Source organism: Podarcis vaucheri (assembly GCF_965113315.1).
Source record: "Podarcis vaucheri genome assembly, chromosome: 6".
NCBI classification, from domain to species: Eukaryota; Metazoa; Chordata; class Lepidosauria; order Squamata; family Lacertidae; genus Podarcis; species Podarcis vaucheri.
In genome coordinates, this window is record NC_138764.1 from 76,402,967 (window position 1) to 76,409,213 (window position 6,247).

The 6,247-nt window shown below is 43.3% G+C and overlaps 1 long non-coding RNA gene across 2 annotated transcripts; it reads right to left on the reverse strand.

Moving 5' to 3' along the window:
• LOC309535538 lies at positions 1 to 5,861 on the reverse strand. 2 transcript variants are annotated; one of them, XR_014221279.1, is made up of 3 exons: positions 5,734 to 5,861; positions 3,476 to 3,583; positions 1 to 547 (listed from the first exon to the last, which is right to left on the reverse strand). It is a non-coding gene; the product is annotated as an uncharacterized lncRNA (long non-coding RNA). The 2 variants fall into 2 exon arrangements; XR_014221280.1 differs by having other exon boundaries at positions 1 to 657.
• Between the last annotated feature and the right edge of the window lie 386 nt (positions 5,862 to 6,247).

A 6,247-nucleotide genomic window follows, 5' to 3' on the forward strand; every position in this document is an offset into this window, starting at 1 on the left:
ATATTGGCTGTGTTGCTCATTTGCATTACAAATGTCTTTCTTTGGCATTTTCTTCTTCACATAAAGAGCATGGAAGAGACTCAATGGCTCACAGCTGAAAATCCTCTGAATCTAGGCTTAACCTTGATAGTCGCATTCTAGCCTGTAATTGATATCATTGAATGTACTGCTGATTTTTTGAAGTTCTGGAGCTCATCATGACTTCTGTCTGCAGGGCCAAGGCTGATTTCAAAGGATGAGTGTGTTCCAGTTAGCACATAGTTTTGAAAAGTGCAGGTTATGTAGTTCCGCTTTTAAATGTGATCTGAATCAAATGCCCTAACCAGAAGGAAATAGTGAGATGTGCCATACCCAGGATGATTTTCACTTTATTTGTGTTGTCATTTGGATAGACGCAGTGTAACGATCTGGTGGTCCTTGGTTCTGTGGCTGGTGGCAGAGGCTGATGGGCTTCCCCCCTTGCTTCTTGCAGTTCCATGGAAACTGGCAGTTGGAGCTGATTTTTTTTCTGGCAGAGGGGAAGCAAACTCCTGCAGCTGTTTCTTCTCTGGCCAATAGTAAAGCAATTATTTTTTCATCAAGCTATGTAGTGAACCATTTATTCCAATGTTCTGCATTATGGGGTTGATTCGGGAAAAAGTTAAGTTGAAGTCCCACCTGGTTTCAATTGAAGAGAGTTAAAAACATGCTCTCTTTCTGTCTGTTTGTCTCTGTCTGTCTCTGTCTCTTCTAATGAATTCAGTACAACTTCAAAGTGTTTTAACTGGGGCTGGACTGTGCTCAGGTGTGTCGCATGGCCAATTTGTGAAGTGTAGGTACTGCACATATGGCATAATCTCAGTTATGAATGGTAGTGCTTGATATTTTCATTTGGATTTTTATTTTTATTTTGGTCTGGAAAAGCATACAGTGCTACAGATAAACACTTTCTTAATGAACAGCTCATAAGTTAATATATAGTGGTACCTCGGGTTAAGTACTAAATTCATTCCGGAGGTCCGTTCTTAACCTGAAACTGTTCTTAACCTGAAGAACCACTTTAGCTAATGGGGCCTCCTGCTGCTGCTGCGCCGCCGGAGCACGATTTCTGTTCTCATCCTGAAGCAAAGTTCTTAACCTGAGGTACTATTTCTGGGTTAGCGGAGCCTGTAACCTGAAGCATATGTAACCTGAGGCACCACTGTAATAGCATATCGTCGTCCAGAAGATCAGGGACCAAGAACCTTGCTTAGGGGCGGTGCTTAGGGGAGTTGCTTTTTATACATACCCCTAAATATGTTGTGAATCTAAGTTTGGCCTCACTGAGGGGCAGTATTTCAATATGAGTAGGAAAATGAGAGTACCCCAAAACATATTTTTAAAGGGAAAAAAGCACTGGTATGGGGATATGTCCAAGGTTGCCAAATGAAGAGCCACACAGGTTTTTGTTTTTGTCTTGTGTTATTTTTGTGTGTGTTTTGTTTTTATAAAAGCGGAAAACCCAATAAAAATTTTATATATATATATATAAAAAAATAGAGCCTTAGAATTTCCTTGCTTTGTTGTAACTCCAAATAATCACCTTGCAGAATTGGAGTGAGCCGAGAATTGTGTCAGCGGGAGAGCTTATTTATGCAGTTTTGTCCCAAGAAAGGTCATTTTGCTGCTATTGCAGAATCTTTGGAAAATTGGGATTCCTGTAGAGAGAGCACTCACATGCTCCTACCCCACAGTGATGCACTATTAAAGTACTACTGTAGGATGGGCAATGGGTGTCGTGGCAATGCTACTGTGCTGGGAGGAGAAGAGAACCAGAGCAGCATTTAGGAAACATGGCTTATTTCAGGGAAGTAGTCCGTTGTATTTAAACAACTCCAGTTAAAACAGGGACCAGTTTAAAAATGGCTCTTTCTCTAACAGTAAAATGATGGAAACATGAGATTTAAAGCCAAAGAACTGGAAACAATATAAATTAGGCATTGGTCCAGGAATACTTTTATGGGGCCTCCATGACAGATAACCATGTTAACCAGCACCAGCTGCTCACACTAGAACAGGCAGCGAGGATGGTGGCACGTTGCAGTCTAAGCCGCGACTGTCTTGACAAAGGTGAAGCAGAGGTGGGGGCACATTAAATAAGGATTCTGCATAAAAAATTAGAGAGAATAAGAATAGATTTAATAAGTTAGAGCTGTTGCAGCTCAGGGCAGAAAAATATGGTCAATATTTTGTGTGCATGACATGTGGGGTGTAAAGACTAAACCATCATCAATCATTTGCTCTACAGTGGTGTTCTTTAACCTATGGTCCCCAAATGTTGCCGGACTACAACTCCCATCTGTTGAATGGTCACTGTAAAATGTGAAGGTTCATTATTGTTTCACAAGTTGTGTATGTCTTTAAGAGCCAGGGCAAATAACGAGACCCAGTCTTGCAGCTGTGAAACATAACAGGTGCTGCTAGGTTGTGTTAATTAAGCTGTGTCAGCATTTGGGCATAGTATATAAGGAGCAGCACCTAGCTCTCTCATTACCCTGGGGGATGGGTTGGTGGTTGGGTCATGTTTGTTGTTGTTATCTTTAGTGTAAAATGAGTTTTTGTTTTGTTATTAAAACCTTGTTAAAGTTATTTTTGAGTTCCTTGTTATGCATGGTCTCCCCAGCAAGCTCTCTGCAGCGCTACTAAACTGTAAATGGCCAACACCATCATCCCCAGGCAGTTGAGTTAATGGTCAGGAATGTTGAGAGTTACAGTCTAATAGCATCTGAGAACCCAAAACCAGGGGTGGAGCTACCTGCCCCGGCACCCGGAGTGGTGAGGGGGCGGGGCTAGCCGGCCCGCGGGGACAGGGCTAGTTGCTCACACGGCGAGCATCCTTAGCTGCTTGCTGCCCGTGCGGCAAGCGTCGGGGAGGCTGCTAGCCACCCACGGCAGCATCATCCCTAGTGGCCCATGGCCCACGCAGCGAGCCGCCTGCACAGTGAGCAGGGGGTGGCGGTGGCGGCACGGCAATGTCACCCACCCTCACGGCTGACACCCGGTGCATACCGCACTCCCCGCACCCACCTTCCTCCGCCAGTGCCCAACACTTCTCTAAGTCCGGTAGCTTGCATCATATCCTCCTTTCCCTTCTTATCACACTGTTATAAGAAGAAAATGCTCCCTTTCCCTTATGGGGTATTCCAGAGCCTGTATAGGATCCTTAAGTGGCTTCCCTATTGGTAGGAAAAAGTAACAGAGGCCAACCAGAGTATATTGAGAAGCAAAGTGGCTAGTAAGCCTGTTCGTTATTAAAGGAACTGTTGCAACAGGGTCTCCACTCACCACACACAGGAGAGAGGGAGAACCCTGAACAATGATGCGCAAGCCCTTATATAGGCTTTGGAAATTGCCCACCCTGTAGCCCAAGACCCACCCCCCAACCCCTATCATACATAATACAGAAGGAGGCAGTCTACAGCAGAAATCCTGTCTGCCGGGATACTGATTGCATTACCTGGGCAGTCTGGCCATTCTTTTGTGATGGTTAATACTGTACTTTAGCTCCTGAGTCCAGGTCACAGGCTCACCCTATTCGTGCACAAATATGCCCTTAAGACAGGAACTGCAAGTAAAAAAGACAGTAAGAAGGCTTTCCCCAGTTGCCTCCCTTATTGCAGAGGTCACTGGGAGACTCAAAATGGCTTCAGGATTGCTCTCCCATACTATTTAAGACACATGGTTCATATATTTAGATATGTGTACTTTTATGAATATTTATTCTATATTTGAGACCTTAAAATTCTTATAACAACACAATGAGAAATCAAGGGCCTCATTCCCAAGTTATGGAGAAATTTCATAGGTTCTTAAAAATATATGTAGGAAAAACATATCATTGATTCATTGATTAAATATTGTTCAGCATAGGGTCTCCATAATCTTTAATTATGCTTTGGATACAGACATGCAATCATAGACAGATACGAAGAGGAAAAGAAACAGGATGTCACAGCCCTTCTGGGCCTGACCAGCCATTTAAAGAGTGTGCTAGTTCCACTTTACTTTTGGGGAAGCAGAAGGTTTCCTAGCAAAACACTGATTAGCATCTCTGGTCTGGCTTGTCCGAGCAAGTAGCCGGGCTCCAGGCCAGGGAAAGAATGTGTGTGCTGCCCTGTGTAATTTACTGGGAGTGTCCAGCCTTTTCAGCCAGCTTGTTATTTGGAGTGTTAGAAGCACAAATGTCCTTAGGGGGAATATTGAAACGAGGGAGACCCTTTAACTCCTATTGCCATGCATGAGCATTAATTCAGCCTCCATTGTTGGAATTGTGACCCAATACAAACTTTAACCCCAGAAATTGAATAGTAGCCTATCTTGCACCCCCAAGCTCTCTGTTATCTTGCTATCCTGTTGCACATTGCACACACTTGCCCAAGGCTGCAATTTTATGCACATTGACTTGGGGACAAAACCTTCACTGAACTCAGTGGAACTTACTTCTAGGTAAGGATTCATAGGATTGTACTTTGTAAGTGCACTGATGTAATTTTCAGTAAAAGAAAGTGGGGAGAGTGACATAACCAGTAAACTATTGTGAGATTTCGTAATTCTAGTTTTCTAAAGCTGGAACATGTTATGAACTTATGAACTAATGCAGGAGTTGCCAACTTGGTGCCTATGGGTGCCAGTGTGCCTGTCAGTAACTCCTATGGCACCCCAAAAAAGTTCTCAGTAAATAATATACCCTGACAAATCCACAATATATAATAGACAGTTTGCTCTTCGGGTTCAGTGGCCTCTTCCACACTGAATACATCCTCTCAAATGTACCTATACATCATTGGATGTTAGGATTGGACACCTGCCTCCCTTCTACACAGAGGAGTGCTGTAAAGGGTTTTTTTCTGTGAGCAAGTGTGGTGGTGACTGATGTAGGTGGCTTTTTCCTCACTGAAGGGGGTCATGACTTCACCATTTTCTGTTTCTTTCTCCTTTTCTGCTCTTTAAGATGTGGCAGCCATTTTGTGCTGTGCTGTGCCATGCCACAGCCACACAGCTGCCATTTTGTGTTATGCCACAAACTCTCACAGAAGCCATTTTGTGACTGGTGCCCATGACACTTTCTCAAAATTCCAAATGTCCCCACTGGTTGGCATCTGCTTAACTAATGAAGCAAGATAGGTGTTGCTATCTTACATATTAAACAGAGAGAGAAGTTGATTTGTGTTTAAAAACAGATATGCCAAGCCTCAGGCTTTCTCAGGAGACATATTCTGCCCTAAAGTCCTCTTTCCTTAAAATTTATGATGGTATAATTCAAAACAAGAGTAAAATTTAAGAAAAGAACAGCTACTGTATATTGCCAGGGAAGCCTGTGGTGAAAATGTCTTTATTTTGAATGTTTAAGTTCATTCACCACACCCGAAGGCACCTAAAGCAGCACAGAGTCTAAAAACCAAAACCAAATGTATGATTTTCTCATAGTCTGAAGAGCAGGCAAAAGGGTAACTGTTTACAGTTTGGACTATGGAGACCCCCTCTCCCCCCGTGCCATGTTCCATGCCAATCTGGCTCAGCCCCTTCCCCCTTTATTTACTTACTAAAATCAAGCACCCCAGAGCTAACAAAGTAATCATGTCTATTGTGGCCCTACAATTGATTTCATTGGCTTAAAAACACTTGATTCAAGAGATGACTAGCAGTACTTGAGTGTGGTTTCCTTGGATACATTAGGGGTAGCATTGTTGGGCATCTGCCAAGGCCCACACACACCTGCAGGAGACTCTCTGCCAACCTCCGGAATCTCCTGACCCTGTAGTTGCTCCTTCTTGTTGTTTCTGCCTGTTCACCTTTCTGAAAATGCAAGCAATGACAAAAATGGGGAAATAGAACAGGTTCCTTCACTTGCCCTGCTCTCCTCATCTGGATGATTGTACAGACTAGACCCACAGGGAGAGCGCAGATGAGGCCCCATATGTTTAAAATAAATTTGACTTTAAACAATAATGGCTTTCGTCCAAGAATCACAGAATTACAAGGAACCCCAAAGGCCATTTAGTCCAACCCCTGCCAAGCAGGAACCCTAACTAAATCCTGGGAATTCTAGTTTGTAAAGTGTCTGTGAGGAGGAATAGGGGGTCTTGTTACAACCCTTAATGAACTATAGTTCTCAGGAATCTTTGGATGAAACTTTGGCTGCTTAAAGTGGTTTGATACTGTTTTAAGTGTATACTGCAAATTAGAGTCTAAAACTGGAGTTGCCACTGCTTAGAGAGGACAGCAAGGT